The 16,843-nt window shown below is 35.3% G+C and overlaps 1 protein-coding gene across 1 annotated transcript in view; it reads left to right on the forward strand.

Annotated features, from left to right (window-relative positions):
* Positions 1-11,922: 11,922 nt before the first annotated feature.
* The window catches only part of LOC132705554 (D-beta-hydroxybutyrate dehydrogenase, mitochondrial), a 31,175-nt gene continuing 26,254 nt past the window's right edge, over positions 11,923-16,843 (forward strand). Inside the window, exon 1 of the mRNA XM_060676207.1 lies at positions 11,923-12,208. The gene's annotated coding sequence lies outside the window, so the exon portion shown is untranslated. The remainder of the gene's footprint in view (positions 12,209-16,843) is intronic.

Genomic DNA, 16,843 nt, shown 5'->3' on the forward strand with positions numbered 1-16,843 from the left:
GCGTGCTGCTACCTGTTAACCATATCACGAATTAAAATGGACATCTTACGTGTGATCTCGATTGTAATCCACTTCGTTCCCTCTCCCTCCCACTGTGAAAAAACACACGAGATGGAGATATTGGCGGCTTACTAAAATTCATGAAATGAATTGGTTAACTAAACACTCAATTTTGTTTTCTCCCTTTGTTTTATTGTCACTTATTTACACTAAACGGTTTTAGAATTGTGTTGTTTTGAATTAGCAGTAATTTTGTTTTATCACAAAATTAATTTCGGCATTAATTTATTAAAAATAGAGAATGGCCACCGGTTTGAAGCTGTGTTCACTGGCGCATCCGCCGAAAAATCAAATACTATTAGAACAAACATTATATGAACATATTGCTGGCTATAGATAATAAATATGGTGACCCTACTGCGGCAAATATTTGTTTTTCTAAACAGCGATTTCCACACACTTGACTCATTTCCCTAGAACATTTAGCGAAATCTAGCCATATTTTGAGAAAATATTGCCATAAAAATACCGCATGTTTGTTTGGTATAGTTCGAGATTCAGTGTCTTTATGGATTTATCCGACTCTTCAACATTAAAGGAAACCTACCTAACAACAAGAACTGCAACTCATAGATAGTTTTTTTAGTTTAGTTTTTTTATCAACTACGTTCAATGTAATGCATACAGTTAAATAATACAATACATTATATGAAAAAATAAAATAACAAAAATATATTTTCTGGCCTTTTGCAATATTTAATTGACCCTAGTTACATTTGAAAGTCCAGTGTGCAAAGCGTCCTTTAAATTATCAATTTCTGCGGTAAACCCAATAAAAATTAATTAATTCTTTTCAAAATGCCAAACTCTGGCTTCCACATTATAAAAATGGATTTCATCCTAAGATGTTGTTCTCGCGTCATTTTCCACAAACAACAGATCACATAAACTGATAACAGAGTCACGAATAATGCTTTGTTGTCGCCTATGCAGAAAGTATCAGCGTAGTAGAACTGGTTAAATGTTCAAAGGTGAATATTATTACCAAGATTACCCGAATATCAGTGTTTGATTTGATACATGGAATTGATGCCATGTCAAGGGATAATTGAGAATATTATAGTTATTTAATTTATTAACTCACAGATTGTTCAGCATGGTTTCCATTTTCAGCTTGTTAGTGACGCATCCAGGGCAATAAAGGTTATTGTTCTTTTAACAAAATGAAATATGTAATATAAAAAGTACTTGTGAATACAGACTCTGCTTTTCTGTGATATACAACTCCCAGTGGGTGATGGTACTTCTTACGGATTAAGACAATTGAAAGTACTCCTAATATTATATTATGTAACAAGTCTCATAAACACCATTTTAGTCACGAGGTTACTTTGGTACGAGCTTAGACTGAAAAAGTCCATTAAAATTATTAGTTTTTGGGTACGTTTATGCAAAACAGCACGGGTTCATTCACTAAGTAACTGTCAAAACCGACAAACGTCAAAAGACTATGGCTCAAATCTGTCGAAACCTCAAACCTGTGACTAAAGTGCTGGAAACGTCCGAATGGTTTTCGATGGTGGTAAACGAAGTTGAAGTTTTAAAGTGATATTTTGCGCACACTTGAAGTAGAAAAACGCAGTATTTTTTTTGTTAATGTTATTGTGTTACAAACTAAAATGAATGTTTTATACTTTTTGCAAAATTTATGTTGAATCCGCCTTTTCCGTAGAGCCCGTGGTAGATTCCTGTTCTGAATTCTTCTACATCTCATATTCTGCATATAAGCGTTTGACAACGAAGTTTCACTCACAACCGAATGTCAGTGCCAGTCGGATCTCCAATTTAGTAGCACCATAGTTCATTTTGTCCTCTTCATTTTTGAACATTATTGAGAATGTTTTATTAGACCTTTGGTTGGTTTTGGGATTGAGAAACAAATCGAATTTTTGTTTGAATTGCTTACAGAAAATTAACAAATATTGTTATAAACCATTCGTTTTGTGATGGCACAATCGATATGCAGGCAGATCGTATATGTGTAACACAAAAAATCGTCATTCACTGGCTTAAAACGTAGCGTAGAGCTTTCAAACTTTTGGACCGACTTTAATCTATATCTACTTCGTAATCATTTCGGCTCAGATTTACTGCAGCAATTTCGAAGTTTTCTATCCCGCTCGCGGTGATTTCGGGTCGCGTTGTTCGTTTTAGCTTTATATTCATTGCACGACTGTTTGTGACACATTGACCCGGGCTGGTAAATATTTACAATTGCGTCGGGGATTGTCAACCACAATATTGATTTTCTACTCAGAATTCTATCTGGTCGGCGGGGAAGATATTGCTCCAGTTGAATCGTAATGTAAGGTTTACAACGTCTTATAAAAAAATCATTACGGACATTTACCATTTACGGAAATCACCATAGTACCATTAAAACACCATTTCGACCATGACATACAGCAAGTTCCATTGGAGATATTAAGCTTTAAGATGATTTCTAAAACAGGAGAGAAAAACAGATTTGCGCCTTTCAAATGCATTTAAATTCAAACTTCAACGTTAAAATTTTACCCCGTCATAGTGTACTGTTTAATTTTTGATATACAGGGTGGTAAAATTTTCAAAAATATATTTTTTTAATATCTGTAATACAACACACATATTTTAATGAAATTTGGAAATCGATTTTTTTAAAATACACCAGTCGCGGGCGTACGGAATTTGAAAGGTCTGTTTTGGCAGGCATTGGAGGTACACTACTGATTTCTCTTAAAATGAAAATTATTCTTACAATTTACAATGATTTCTAAATAAATTTAATTTAATAAAAAATAACCACATCGTTAATATGACAGCAAGCGGAGAAATTATTCTTTATTTTTTAGTAAAAACTGTGCGGCGGACTAGGAGATCAATGCAAATGTCATCATTTTTTTTAAAGAAATTAGTGACGTGCCACAGACTGTCTTGGAACCAATATTATTTTGGTTTATTAGGTCACTACTGCAAAGGTTAAAATGAAAACTTTTTTTGTGAAAAATACAATATCTATCTAAAACAAAATATCTAGTTTTTAGTTAGCAACTAGTGTCCCCCAGTAAAAAAAAATAGATGACCGTTCTTTTTACTTTTACAGTTTTAATGAAATAACGCAGCCTCCTAACAACAAGAGCAATAGTACACGATTCTTATTAAGAAAAAACGCTACCTACTAGTAATATTTTTTAACAAAATTTTCTGTTAAAATAAATTAATAACAACCTTTTTGAAAAAAATTAGAACATGGAAACTAGTTGTTGAAAGCGTCCTCCACCCTGAAGGATACACGCTTCGGCTCTTTTCCTCATATTGCCACGCACTTTTCGAAGTATACCCCCAGTGTTTTTTATTAAATCGAAGGAAGCGCTTTTACGAAACGTCAGCTCTGATACAGTGTTAACTGGGGTGCGATAAAATGCCCCCATACGAAAAAGTCTAAACTACTTGAATCTGTGAACCTAGGAGGTGACCTACCCATTGGTTATTAAATGTATGATTTAAATATTCTCTTACCGCAACACAAAGTGTGCAGGCGCGCAGTTATGCATGAACCACATTCTGTTCCTAATTCAATATGGTACTTCCATGGCCATTTAGCCTTTCTGGTAACGATTGAAGATTGTAAGATGTAAGAAGATCTAAAGTGGTATTACAGATATTAAACAATTTTTTTTTTAACTTTACAACACTGTATCTCAAAAGCTAAGACGTTTAGGACATATGTTTATCTGAAGTTTTCTTTTCATTCAATCAATCAATTATCAATTATCTCAAGTCATATGTTAAGTTCTTTTTTAAACATCATTCGCTAATTGCCAGTTAGTTTTAGAATGTCCAAAGGCCGGCGGGAATATTTTCTAATGCCAACCTTCTACCACTACCATGTAAATGTTTATTTATTTTTTCATTACGAATCAGCACGTCCCCGGTGTTTACGCGATTTTTCCTAGAGTAAATAATTATTCTCTCTATAGAGCCTAGCCAATCGGTCTCCCCATTAATAGTCCTCGATGCGAACACAAAACAGTGATTTATTTTGGTTGTGGCGAAAAAAGTTATCCGATTAGCCGATACCATTTTCTCTCTTATTTTCCAAAGGAAACGTCAGGAGCAATATGGGCAATAATGAGACTTTATGCGCTCGAACTTACAGCTGACCCAGATTACAAGACCATCAGGTTTGCGTTTTTATCGGCGTGTCGCCTCTTTCCCGTTACTTTGCCGTTTATCTACACCTGCTTTAAAGATATAACATTGCTAAAAGATTGGTCAATAACCGCGCGGTGCCTTGAAACCGTTTTGGAACAAATGCTGGATGTATGCTAATTAAGAGAACGTATTATTTGCGTTTGATTTTATAATTCTCTGTACATTTATATCAGGATATACGTTAGCGTATATATACTAAGGATATTCTGTAAAATACATCCGAGAGATATCTTCTGAACGGATAGCTGGCGGATTTACTGTACACGATATATCACAGATATTCTCTAAATATTGGGTTGTTCGGAAAGTCATTTCGTTTTTTTGGGAAACATGAAAGACAGTTTTCGTATAATGAATAAATATTTTATTAAATTATATATTGGCCATTTTGATCCAACACCTTTTGCCATCTTTCTGGCAGTAACATAATTCCCCTCTCATAAAAGTTTTGGTCCTTGCTGGCAAAAAACTGGTTCAGGTGGTTTTTGACATCTTCATTTGAGGTAAAGGTTTTGCCATCCAAAAAATTTTGCAGAGACCGGAAAAAATAGTAGTCGAAAGGCGCCAGATCTGGAGAATATGGTGGATGTTGCAGTACGTCACATTCAAGCTGTAAAAGTTTTTGGCGAGTGACCAAACTTGTGTGAGGTCTCGCATTATCCTGGTAGAACACTACACCCGTCCTGTTGATTAATTCGGGCCTCTTCTCTTTAAGTGAATCATTCAATTTGTCCAGTTGATGACGATAGACTTCTGAATTAATCGTTGTATTGTCCGGCAAAAGCTCAAAAAAAAACGATTCCTTTGACATCCCACCAAACGGAGAGCATCACCTTTTTTTGGTGAATGTTGGCTTTTGACACGCTTTGAGCCGGTTCATCTTTTCTGCTCCATGACCTCTTGCGTTTAACATTGTTGTATACAACCCATTTTTCGTCCCCAGTAATAATCCGCTTCAAAAATGGATCATTTTCTTGACGTTTGAGGAGCGAATCGCACACGTCAACGCGACGACACAAATTTCGCTCCGTAAGGACATGGGGCACCCACACACCGAGCTTCGAGGTTAAGCCCATGCCTTTCAAATGGCCATAAACAGTCGAATTCGACAAATTTAATCTCTCACCGATCTCTCGTGTGGTTATTCGCCGATTTACATCAACTAATGCCTTTATCGCATCTTTGTCAGCTTCGACCGGCCTTCCAGACCGTGGTGCATCTTCGACATCAAAATTGCCGGATCGAAATTTTGCAAACCAGTTCTGGCACTGGCGTACTGTTAACACGCCTTCTCCATACACATCCGTCAATTTTTTTCTCGCTTGGACAGTATTTTTACCTTTTCTGAAGTAAAAAAGTAAAATATGACGAAAATGCTGCTTATTGCTCTCCATATTTAAAAGGGCACCAACCAAAAACTACTGCGTAGAATTAATAGAACTTTTTCACACACAAGCCTTGCAATATCAGCTCTCAAGACATATAATGGTTATGCGGCTTAAGTGTGAAGTTGGTTTCGAAAAAACGTAATTAAGTCCTCTGACGGGAAAAAACGAAATGACTTTCCGAACAACCTTATAGATGGCCTGAGGATATCCCCTTGCATCATAATGGGACCAATAGAATAGAAATAAGGGGAAAAAGTGAAAAACCGTAAAACAAAATGAAACAAAAAATTTTGAACAACTAAGAAGGAAAATACTTAGTTTTTTTAGATTATCTGGTGTTTTGGGAGACATTTTGTTGGCAACGTTTTTGTGCACATCTACATCGACGTCAGTGTTGGCAAGTCCTAAAACAAAAAAAAAGGATGAAGTCGTTAAAATCAAATTGTTTTTATTATTTTTGGACACCAACGAGACAAGAAACGCTACTTTGATAAAAATACCACAGGAAATATGGATTTATCTAAGTAAAAAAATTAGAAAAATGTAAAAATAATATATTTGTTTATAGGATCCCATGGCAACACTGTTCGGCTGCAACCATTGACGCAACTTCTCGGGCTCGTGCCGTGCCGGACTCGCTCGAGTCTCGTCGGATTCTCTTGCGTCTCGTCGTCCGCCACCTTTTCAGCCTTGTTTTTGTTGGCGGTATAAGGTATACGGTGACTTGGCGTCTATTTTGAGTATTTTGTGTGCTGTGCTTACTGCTTTCAGTGCTTTCATTTCAGTTATTTTTTTGTGGTAATTGAACTACTTCTGGACATGACCTTTCCAGTATGTCTCATAGTCTGTTGTAAATAACCTAATAATTATTGTGGTATTTGGGTATTGCAAGATCCCTATCCAATTTATATTATCACAGCATCAGAAAAAAGATCCCGTATCATGATTCTCGGAAATTTTGCGCGAGGATTTCATATATTGACTTGACACTGCCTCATTTCCAATTGGAGTTATACTGACATGAAGAAATCTTGGCCTAGGTGATTAAATGTTTGTCACACATTTATTATATATATTTTGTTATATATTTATATTTATTTTATTATTTCTACCTATACTCTTGCATGCAATCAACGGTATGGTAAGATATTGATAACAAGTGGTGAAAGCGAACCTTTTCCGCAATAAATTCAATCCTTTTTGCTGTCTAGGTATCAGAAAAAACTGACATCAATCTTCATCCAGCCTCATGATTTTGCATAAAAAACGGAAGTTGCAAACAATTTGGCACAATCATCAAACTCATCAGAAATTTCACAAAATTCGAAAAATTTATCCTTCCGATTGGATGTTATTTTAGAAAATATTTCCAAAAGTAACACTTTCTTGGTCTATATTTATTTAAGTCGAGGCACGTGCGGTTTTGATGAAAACTGTAATCAATCGATTTACACGTATCGTAAAAGTCAAGGCCGAGTCAAAATGTTTGCACCATTTTGCGAAAATCCGTTTCACATAATTCATAACAATATAATAATAATATGACCTTATTGTAAAGACATTACAAGAACATATCGCAAAAGGCGAAGTTGAAATTATACTTCCGCACTTAACTTACAATTGCTTAACAATCGATAATTATTAACATAGGCAAAACGTTATACAAATTTAACCTAGTTTTTAATGCTAAACAAGGCATTTGATACTGGTGTCAATTTCGCTGTAGGGTTCCCATTAACCTGGAAAACCTGGAAAAGTCGGGGAATTTAGAAACCGATTTGGACATGTTTTAAATCAACACCTGCTTCCGGTAGCATTGCCACTCCCGTAATAAAAATATTTTAGCCGATTGGGGATGATCATTAGTACAAGAGCAAATTTTAGAATTTGTTTAACTAAGATTTTCCATAATTTTTGAATTGTTCACCAGAACAATTTGTGGCAACTGTACAAATTTCAAGTTCTTAATTAATCCACGGATTGGCGTTTTCACTCTCAAAGTCGTTAAAATTCCGAAGGCCGTCAGGCGGCGTTGTTGGCCCCGTTTGGATTTGTAAAACACTCGAGAAAAAATATTTTGGTCCCTTGCGTAGCTATCAATTAGCCTCAATCGATTCTATACTGCTCCGTAATTAATCAATTTTGTACGCATACCTTACATTGATATATAAGTTGATATCTAATTTGCTGTTACTAAACGTTCCATATAAAACCCCCCAAACAGAATATTTTAGTCGTTTTTACTAATACGAAATTCAGCATACATAAAGCCAATATAAGCAAGTTCCTTCCAATATCAAACAGACCCGCTCGAAATATGGAATTTGCACAAAGAAAGGAAACATTTTACCGAATATTCTATACGTAAGTTGGCCTAAGTATACGAGCGTATCCATATACATTCATATAATGGGTGTTTTTTTTCGATGTATAGAACTTTAAGTTGGCATTACTGTTCAAGATGGCGACCGATTTAACAGCTGTCAAGTGATTTATTCTTAGTTTGGTTTGGCAATTCAATAAATTTTGCAATAAAAATTGCAAATAGTGCAATTTTATTTCGAAAATAATATATATCGCACACTACATCCATTTTATCGTCGACAAAATCGTCCATCAGAGCAGTTAATTCGACTAACCATGGAACGTTTTCGCACCGCGTTTACTCTTATTGATAACTCGCATCCCCAGAGACGCCGTACGGTGCGTACAGAAGAAGCTATTGCTGCTGTAGAGCGTAGCATTGAGGAAGACCCGAATGAGTCCATCCGCCATCGAGCACAGGAATTAGATCTGTGTCCATCCACTTTATGGAACATTTTGCGGAAGGATCTTGGTTTACGTGCTTACAAAATCCAACTCGTGCAAGAATTGAAGCCAAACGATCATCAAGTAAGGCGTAGATTCGTCGAATGGGTCTAAAACGAGATTGCCGTTGTTCCCGATTTTCATAAGCTAGGGATGAAGCGCACTTCTGGTTGAACGGCTACGTCAACAAACAAAACTGCCGCATTTGGAGCGAAGCTAATCCTCAAGTGTATATCGAAATACCGTTCCATCCAGAAAAACTGACTGTTTAGTGCGCTTTATGGTCTGGTGGAACCATTGGTCCGTACTTCTTCAAAAACGATGATGGCCAGAACGTTACAGTCAATGGTGATCGGTATAGAGCTATGATTACTAACTCTTTCATTCCTGAATTGAATAACCATGATGTCCAGGAGATGTGGTTTCAACAAGACGGCGCAACATGTCACACAGCTCGTGCCACAATCGATTTATTTAAAGACACGTTTGGTGACCGCCTAATTTCACGTTTTGGACCTGTGAATTGGCCTCCAACATCTTCTGTGGGGCTATGTAAAGTCATTGGTTTATGCGGATAAGCCACAAAGGCTTGACCATTTGGAAGACAACATTCGCCCTGTTATTACCGATATACGGCCACAAATGTTGGAAAGTCATCGAAAATTGGACATCCGCGCCAGCCGTGGCGGTCATATGCCAGAAATCATATTTAAAATGTAATGCCACAAGATTGTCTTTCGGATAAATAAAATTCATGTCAATCGAATAATCCATCGTTGTTTGCAACTTAAAGTTCTATACATCGAAAAAAAACACCTCTTATTACCACAACTCCGACAAAATAGCGAGTTCTACCTCTTGTGGTTTGTGAATTTGTTTGTTCCGGTTTAATGTTTCGTTTGTATTGTGTGGTTTATACCGAAATTTTAAAGATTCTCAATTTATTTAATATTTACATATTCTTCTTCAGGTGCCTATTCGTTCCGAATATTGGCGATCAACGTAGCTATAACGACTGCTCACGCCTGCTCTAAATAATTGGTTTGTTGTTTTTGAGAACCATGTTCTTAAGTTTTTGAGCCATGATATTCTTCTTCGTGCTCCTTTTTTACCATAGACTTTTCCTTTGAGAACAGATTTACTTTCGTTCCTCATAATATATGCGAGGTATTTCAGTTTTCTTGTCTTGATGGCGTTTATTATATCTAAATGCTTTTGCATTCGCTCCAGTACTTTTTGTTAGTTACCCTGTCCACCCATTTAGAAGGCCTCTAGTCTTCTTTCGATTGCCTCGGTCAGTGTCCTATTCCATAGAAAACTATAGAGAAAATGTAGCATCTAAGGAGGCAGATTTTGATCTAAGTTGAGACTTTAACTTTTAAATAATGTATTCATTGCCTTGCTTTCTCTGTTTCAATTCTAATTTCCGGCGAGTGAACTGTGAAACCCTTTCAATATGTGTATTATTAATCAAATCGCACGTACTTATTTACGAATTACGATGAATTTGGTTTTACTAATGTTGATTTCTAAGCGATGTCTGTTATTTTATTGATTACTTCTTGTTAGCTGTTCATGCTATATGTTGTTCAAACGTTCCCTATTTAGGATTCCAGAGCTTCACTGAATATTTCCACTGAGTACAGATATATGGGTTTACCGATCCTAGTAAAGGTTCCAGATAATTCTCAGGTCGTTATCACCCATTCCCGTGTTTCTCAAAACCTACACCATCTTCGTTTATATTATTTCTATATTATCATATATAATTATACAGTGAAAGGCTAAAATATGGAACAAATTCATTTAAAAGTCAGGTATTGGATTTCCATAGCAAAAACTCACACACACAAAATAAACGCCATTTTTTTAAATCCATTTCAGAATTATATTGTCCAATTTCAAGCATAGTGAATACATTTTAATTTTTATCGGATATGGAGTCAAAACGAGAACTCTAGAAGAAGCTTGAAAATGGTTTAACGCAAAATATACAGAAAAACCCACAGCAAGATCTATTGTGAGTAAAATTGAGAGACAATTTATAGAAATACGGCATGTAAAAAATCGCTTACGGCCAGAACTAATGAGAACACAAGGTTAAACATTTTATTAGAACTTGAGGACAATCCCCATCGTGCATTTGCTGAAGTAGCTTCAAATAATAATTTTAAATTTAATTTAAAATTTTAATGTGCTACTGAAATACATTTTTTTCATCGTCAGATACAGTAATGAAGCAATATCTTGTTTAAATTTTAGATATTGGAGTAGAAATAATCCTGGATGGAGTAGAGAAAATCACACACGACATCCACGAAAATAAATGTTTGGGCACGAATTTTGAATAAAAAAAATTATTTTGCCTTATTTGTTCGATCAAAATCTTACTGAAGAATGATATTTACAAGTTCTTTAAAATTACTTCATTTCTACTTTCGCTTCTGCTATAACAATTTCAAAATAAAAAAAAATTGGAATTTTACTTTTACTTTTTGATCCACCCGGTATATTGTCCATTAACAGCAAAACATATGATGGAAAAAATTATGATGGACGACCAATTTTACAACTCGAAAAGTTATATTTTTTAATAGGCATTTTTTGAACCATTATATATACTTTTAAATAGAATCATATTATTTTTAAATGAATTTCTATTTTCGGAGTTGTCAAATTAATAAATTGCTTGTCGAAAATCAATCATCCTTCACAAAAAATTTCTAATTATCAAATTCGGGCGTTCTTTGTGAGCAAAGTAAGGGAAGTTATAAGCGTACTTTTATAATTTGGTTCGAATTTAGGGGGTCCGAAAAGGGAGAAGATTCTGGGAATATTGAAATGAAGAGAAATTAAGAGCTCCTGAAACTTTTATTTATCTACATTATCCTAACTGTATACTTTAATTAAAACAGTGTTAATGCCAAAACTAGGCGGGAATCGCTATTTATTTGTTAGCAGCTCACCAAAACTATTTTCTAAAATTAGGGGGTATCATTTAAAGGAAGCATGTCATGTTCATATAAAATCATTAACACTACAGTACTTTACAGATATGGAATGTTGGATTACGTGAGATGAGCAATAACGGTTTAACAATATTATCAATTTGAAATCAGTTTTTTTGATAAATAATTGAGGGAGTACTCGAACCTAACATTTAACATTCAAAACGAAGTATGTCTTAGCCAGTGGCGCGTGGAAAAAAAGTAATAATACCTTGAAAAAATTAACCAAAAATAGTATATCTAAAAATAGTTTTGGTTAGTTTTATTAAATGGCTCATGTACTCCCTGTAATTCTTCTGGGGCAAATTTTATTTAAAGAGGACCATTCCAAGGACAGAATCGTCCCTCAACTTGAAACAAATGAGTACAATTAACCAAAACTGTTCAACACAAAAGTAGACATAAATTAGTCCCAGTTCAAGCATTGCCACGCTCGCGTCTCTGTTTAAATTATAGGAGGCCCTGGGTGACTGCGGTGCGCTAAGAATTCGTGATCGACTTGAGCTCAGCCAGTCCGCACTTAAAACGGCAGACAATCGCTTGGTTTCTCCGTCGAAGTACCCGTGATATTTTGTAGTCGATCGCGAGTTTGAACGTTGTTAACGTTAGTTGTTTGGTGTGTGTCGCCGTCGAATTTTGTACAAGATATTTGTGACATTGTGATATTATTGGTTATGTGAATGGGTATTAGGCGTTATGAGTCAAATTTGGTATTTTAGATGAGGAAAAACTGATTTGTTAATTTTTGAGGTAGGTAATAGTTAACCAAACATCTCATCGTATACCATCTATTATAATATATAGGGTATAAATGTCAATAGAGGTTATTTGGAGTTATTTTATACTAATGGAGCATGAAATAAGTATGTTTGAATGAAATTGTGCGGAGTTTCCCTTCACGATAGTGGATATTTTCAATGTTTTATTGATTGCATGCCAGTGTGGAATCTAGAATCTTAGAATATCTTAACATATACGTGTACGTACTTACAGCTCAGAAAAAATTTATACTTTTTAATTGGCAAGAATTTAAATAATTTAGACAGGGAATGCGTTTAAAACGGGAATAATGCATATTTAAAATCACTTATTTGTAAATTAGTAAACTACTTTTCAAAATTGATGGATAGGAACTTTCGGTCCTGGTTATTTACACAAGCACCATATTGCTCGTATTAATGTACCAGGTGTGCCGTAGGAAATATTTTAATATATTTTGCGAAAACTATTATAAAATTTTGTGCTCTAAAATATCAATAGATGTGATCGAGATCAATTATTTTCACCATCACAGTTGTGTCGGAATTAGGTGTCAACTTATTTTAAATGGAACATCCCTTACGTTACTTTAGATGTACATAATATAAAATTCTCCTGCGCAGTCTATACTATGCTGGTATACTTGTAAACAAATATCTATTTGATAATAAGTATGAAGAACATAAAATTATCTAATGGTAAATCCTATTTTTAATAAAATTTTTAAATTCTTTAAAACTCTCCTCTTAGCCGTGACGGCGTAACTGCAAAAATCATATAGGGTCATAATTTAATTTAAAAAATAAATAAAGTATTTTAATATATTTAAATTGTGTAAATTTTCGATATTAAACACCACGTCCACCCTCTTTAAATAATTGGCGCCTAAATGATGTGGAATAGGCCAACTAATGGGTTTAATTAAAGTAAAACTTGCCGTCTTTAGTCGCGATAACGACTGCTTTTATTTCCACTTTTGTCGACATTATAAGCAAGCAATGCCTTGACATTTTGCTCTGTTAATTCGACTAAACGGATTAATTCACTGGATCGTTCAAAATGCCCCACAAAACACCTGGAATGGACTTTTCTTTGCGTTCCGTTCGGAAAATATGTAGGATTTTTGCTAACGGGCAGGAATTGGGAAAATCACGCGTCGCAATCATGTGAATAAGAATATTTGGCTATTTGGGGAGAAAAAACACAATTGTTTAGCAATTAATTAACAAATAACAACACGAGTGAAACCCATTCTATCGCTATGTTGGTTGAAAATTGTGTAAAGCATTCAGATAGTGGCAGTAGTATAGGCTATATGTGACATATCAACTGATAGGAATCAAATGTTTTCATATTTTTGTATTTTACATTGAAATAATTCACTGAATAGCGATCAAGTTCGCCGTAATTGGGTTGTGCCTGGCACTGTTAATTACAAAATACCTAAACTTTAGAAACATTGCAATTTCTTACTGGAAAAGCACAGCTATTTTTGCAATCGATCGACACTATTCACATAGACATCATCTTAGCGTCAAGAAAATTATATATATAATGTCCATGACCATGGCGACTTTTTAAGCGGTCCAGTATCCATCGCCCGGTAAACGCGTTTATAGTTCTTAACAGATCCGAGATCTGAGCGTGCCTCGTTTCACTGCGCACAAGATTTTAATCTTCGTAGAAATAAAAGCCATACTTTTGTTCCTGAACACGCCAAAATATTATCGTGATGGATGACCTTAAATATTACTGAAACACCGCAGACTTTGTCACTTTACCGTGACAATCTTCCATTTGCGACTTTGTGAAATTCTCAATATTTTCCGACACGAATTGCATGTGAAAAATTGGCAGGTTTCTGTTCGATTTCGGGTAATAACAAAGTTTGTTTCACTCAAACACTTGCACACATAATCAACACAAATATCACCACCTCTCTGCGAATATGGTTTGCTTTGATATCGCGTTTCTGCGGTACCATCTATTAATAGTCATTTTAATACACTTGGTCTTCTGGGGTCCTATTATTAAAGTAACTACAGTTTGGAACCAGCTTCTTCTGCAGAATACTCAAATGCAATTTGATATTCACTCATTTTTACTAGCTTGCACGAGGCCCTGCAGTGTCAAAACGTGCACTAACAACCTGGAACAAGTTTCTTTGGCAAATAATTTTTTAGTCCTTGTTGACGACTTTCGCGTTTTCAGAGATTCGGCAAATCCAATAATTGCATTAATTAACTAGATACAGATATCCCGAGCTCAACATCAAGCGACGAAATGTGTTGAAAACGAACAAATGTATTACGAGATTCACAGGTTGACATTCGAAACTTCTAATCAACATGACCGCGGTGTATGCAAATCCAAAATTTCAAATAGCGAATGCGACTTTCTCTTTTACAAAACGAGCTTTTGTTGTTTCCGCTTAAGAAATCGCTGTTCGATTATAACCTATGGATGATTTACGATGTGGGCATTTTGTGTGTCATCTACGGGGCATCGTGAAGTAACCAAACTAACAAAAACGCGCCAAATATAAGAATAAAAATGCTCGTCGGTTATCTGCTTGACAAAACAGCGGAAAATAAGGTGAATATGATAAAGTTGTTTTGGTCGTTTATAACCATGCTGTCTTTTTATTTATTGGTGATCTCGCTTTCACCTGTCGGAACGGTTTTGCTGGTTGCTGGCGAGATTGTGAAATTCTTGTTAATGACATTGGTTTGTACATTTCAATTTTGAATTGCGTATACCGTTGAAATATATATATATATATATATATATATATATATATATATATATATATATATATATATATATATATATATATATATATATATATATATATATATATATATATAATTATGTAATATTAATTAATATAATTAATTATATAAATTCTGCCATAGTAATAGGAATTTAATGTGAAAGAAAGATGTGGTGCCATAAATCACTATTACTATCGTGGTCTGGCATGCAAAAAAGTTACAAAGTGAAGGAAATCTCTGCTTTTTTGGTTATAAACTTATTCGTTGCTCGAATAGTTTATCATCTAAATTCACTGTTGAAACTGCATTCTTAAAATTTGACTCCGCCGCTGGATATTGAAACATATTTTGCTATCGTTTCACACGGATATTAACGTCCTGTATGTGGTGTAATTCGTGCTTATGTTTATCCGTATTTGGAGATATTACAATTTAAGGTACAACTGCAGCGGGTAGACAATGAGTTAATGCTTTGATGAGGGAAAAATTTATTGAAAAAATGGTAAAAATTTTCAGAATATTGTTTAATTATCAAACAAGCTTGCAGTAAAACCCGAAGAAAAGTTGAAATCTGATGAAATTATGGGAAACTATTTGCCTTCCCAGTGATTCGAAAAAAGGTTTTTACATATGGGGAGTAAAAATTGATGATTTTTTTCTTTTATTATTGCCGATCAAATTTCTTCCCTGTGGACAGTAAGAATAACGTGATTGTTTAGTCCTGGAAATAAATGCTTGCGTATTTCTAAAGTCTACAAGCATCTGCATCTGCGTATACCGACTTACAAACATGTTTTGTAAAGAACAAGCGTTAGAATATTTATTTCAGGCACGGCGTTTAATTTCAATTTCAAAGAAACTTTTTTTTCTCAAAAAAAAATCTTTTAGAATTTGTTTTTTATAGCGGAAATTATTCCAGCTATCACAGTTCATGAGATAGAGCCTGGAGACAGACGGACAGACAGAGGAGTATGAGTAATAGGGTACCCGTTTTTACCGTTTGGGTACGGAACCTTAAAAATTGATCGAGTAATTGGTTATTTACCCAGTAGCATAGTTTTTTATTGGATAAATCGATCATTTTTTTGGCTTGTTGTAAAATATTGTTTAATTATCAAACTAGCTTGATTATTATTATTATTATCGTATGACAATAACTCAGTCTAGTTTTAAATGTTAATGTTTACAAAGGTTAAATCTTAATATCTAGGTTTTCAATCCAAACAACAGCCGATGGAGTGGCCCTCAAGAAGTCTGTTGTCGTACACTGGCTCTGTCTTTTTTCGCACCCGTATGCTAGGTGGCGGATGGTTTGTCGCCTTCCACAGTCGCAGCAGTTGGTTTCTGATTTGCCCCATTTGTGCAGAGAGTCCGCACAAACACCGCATTCTGTACGGATCCGATTTAGGGAGCACCAGGTTCCTCTCGGTAGTGTAGAACCTGGAACAGTTTGGTTAACGTGGAAAACGTTGCCGATATCTGGAGGAACGCTATTTTGCTACATCTGAGCCCATTCGTCTTGTAGGTGGAAGTTATTGGATATAAGCGCTGCCGCTGTTTGAATTGGAGGTTTTCTGGAGCGGAGCCTGTGCCCTAGTTGAGCGATATCTTCATGGATTTGGAGTTGGGGATTGTTTTGTATTTTTCTAAATTCTCTGCAGAGAGCTTCCGATCGCCGGAGATGGGCTGGTGGAATGTTGCAGAGCGCGGGGAGCCAATACGTGGGTGTCGATTTGATGGTTCCACTGATCATTCTAAGTGAGTTGTGGATTTGGACGTCCACTAGTTTTGAGTGGGGGCTATTCGTCCAGACAGGAGCGCAGTATTCGGCCGAGGAGTAAACAAGGCCAAG

Source organism: Cylas formicarius, unplaced genomic scaffold, assembly GCF_029955315.1.
Source record: "Cylas formicarius isolate icCylForm1 unplaced genomic scaffold, icCylForm1.1 PGA_scaffold_7__23_contigs__length_41026272, whole genome shotgun sequence".
In the NCBI taxonomy this organism is placed as follows: domain Eukaryota; kingdom Metazoa; phylum Arthropoda; class Insecta; order Coleoptera; family Brentidae; genus Cylas; species Cylas formicarius.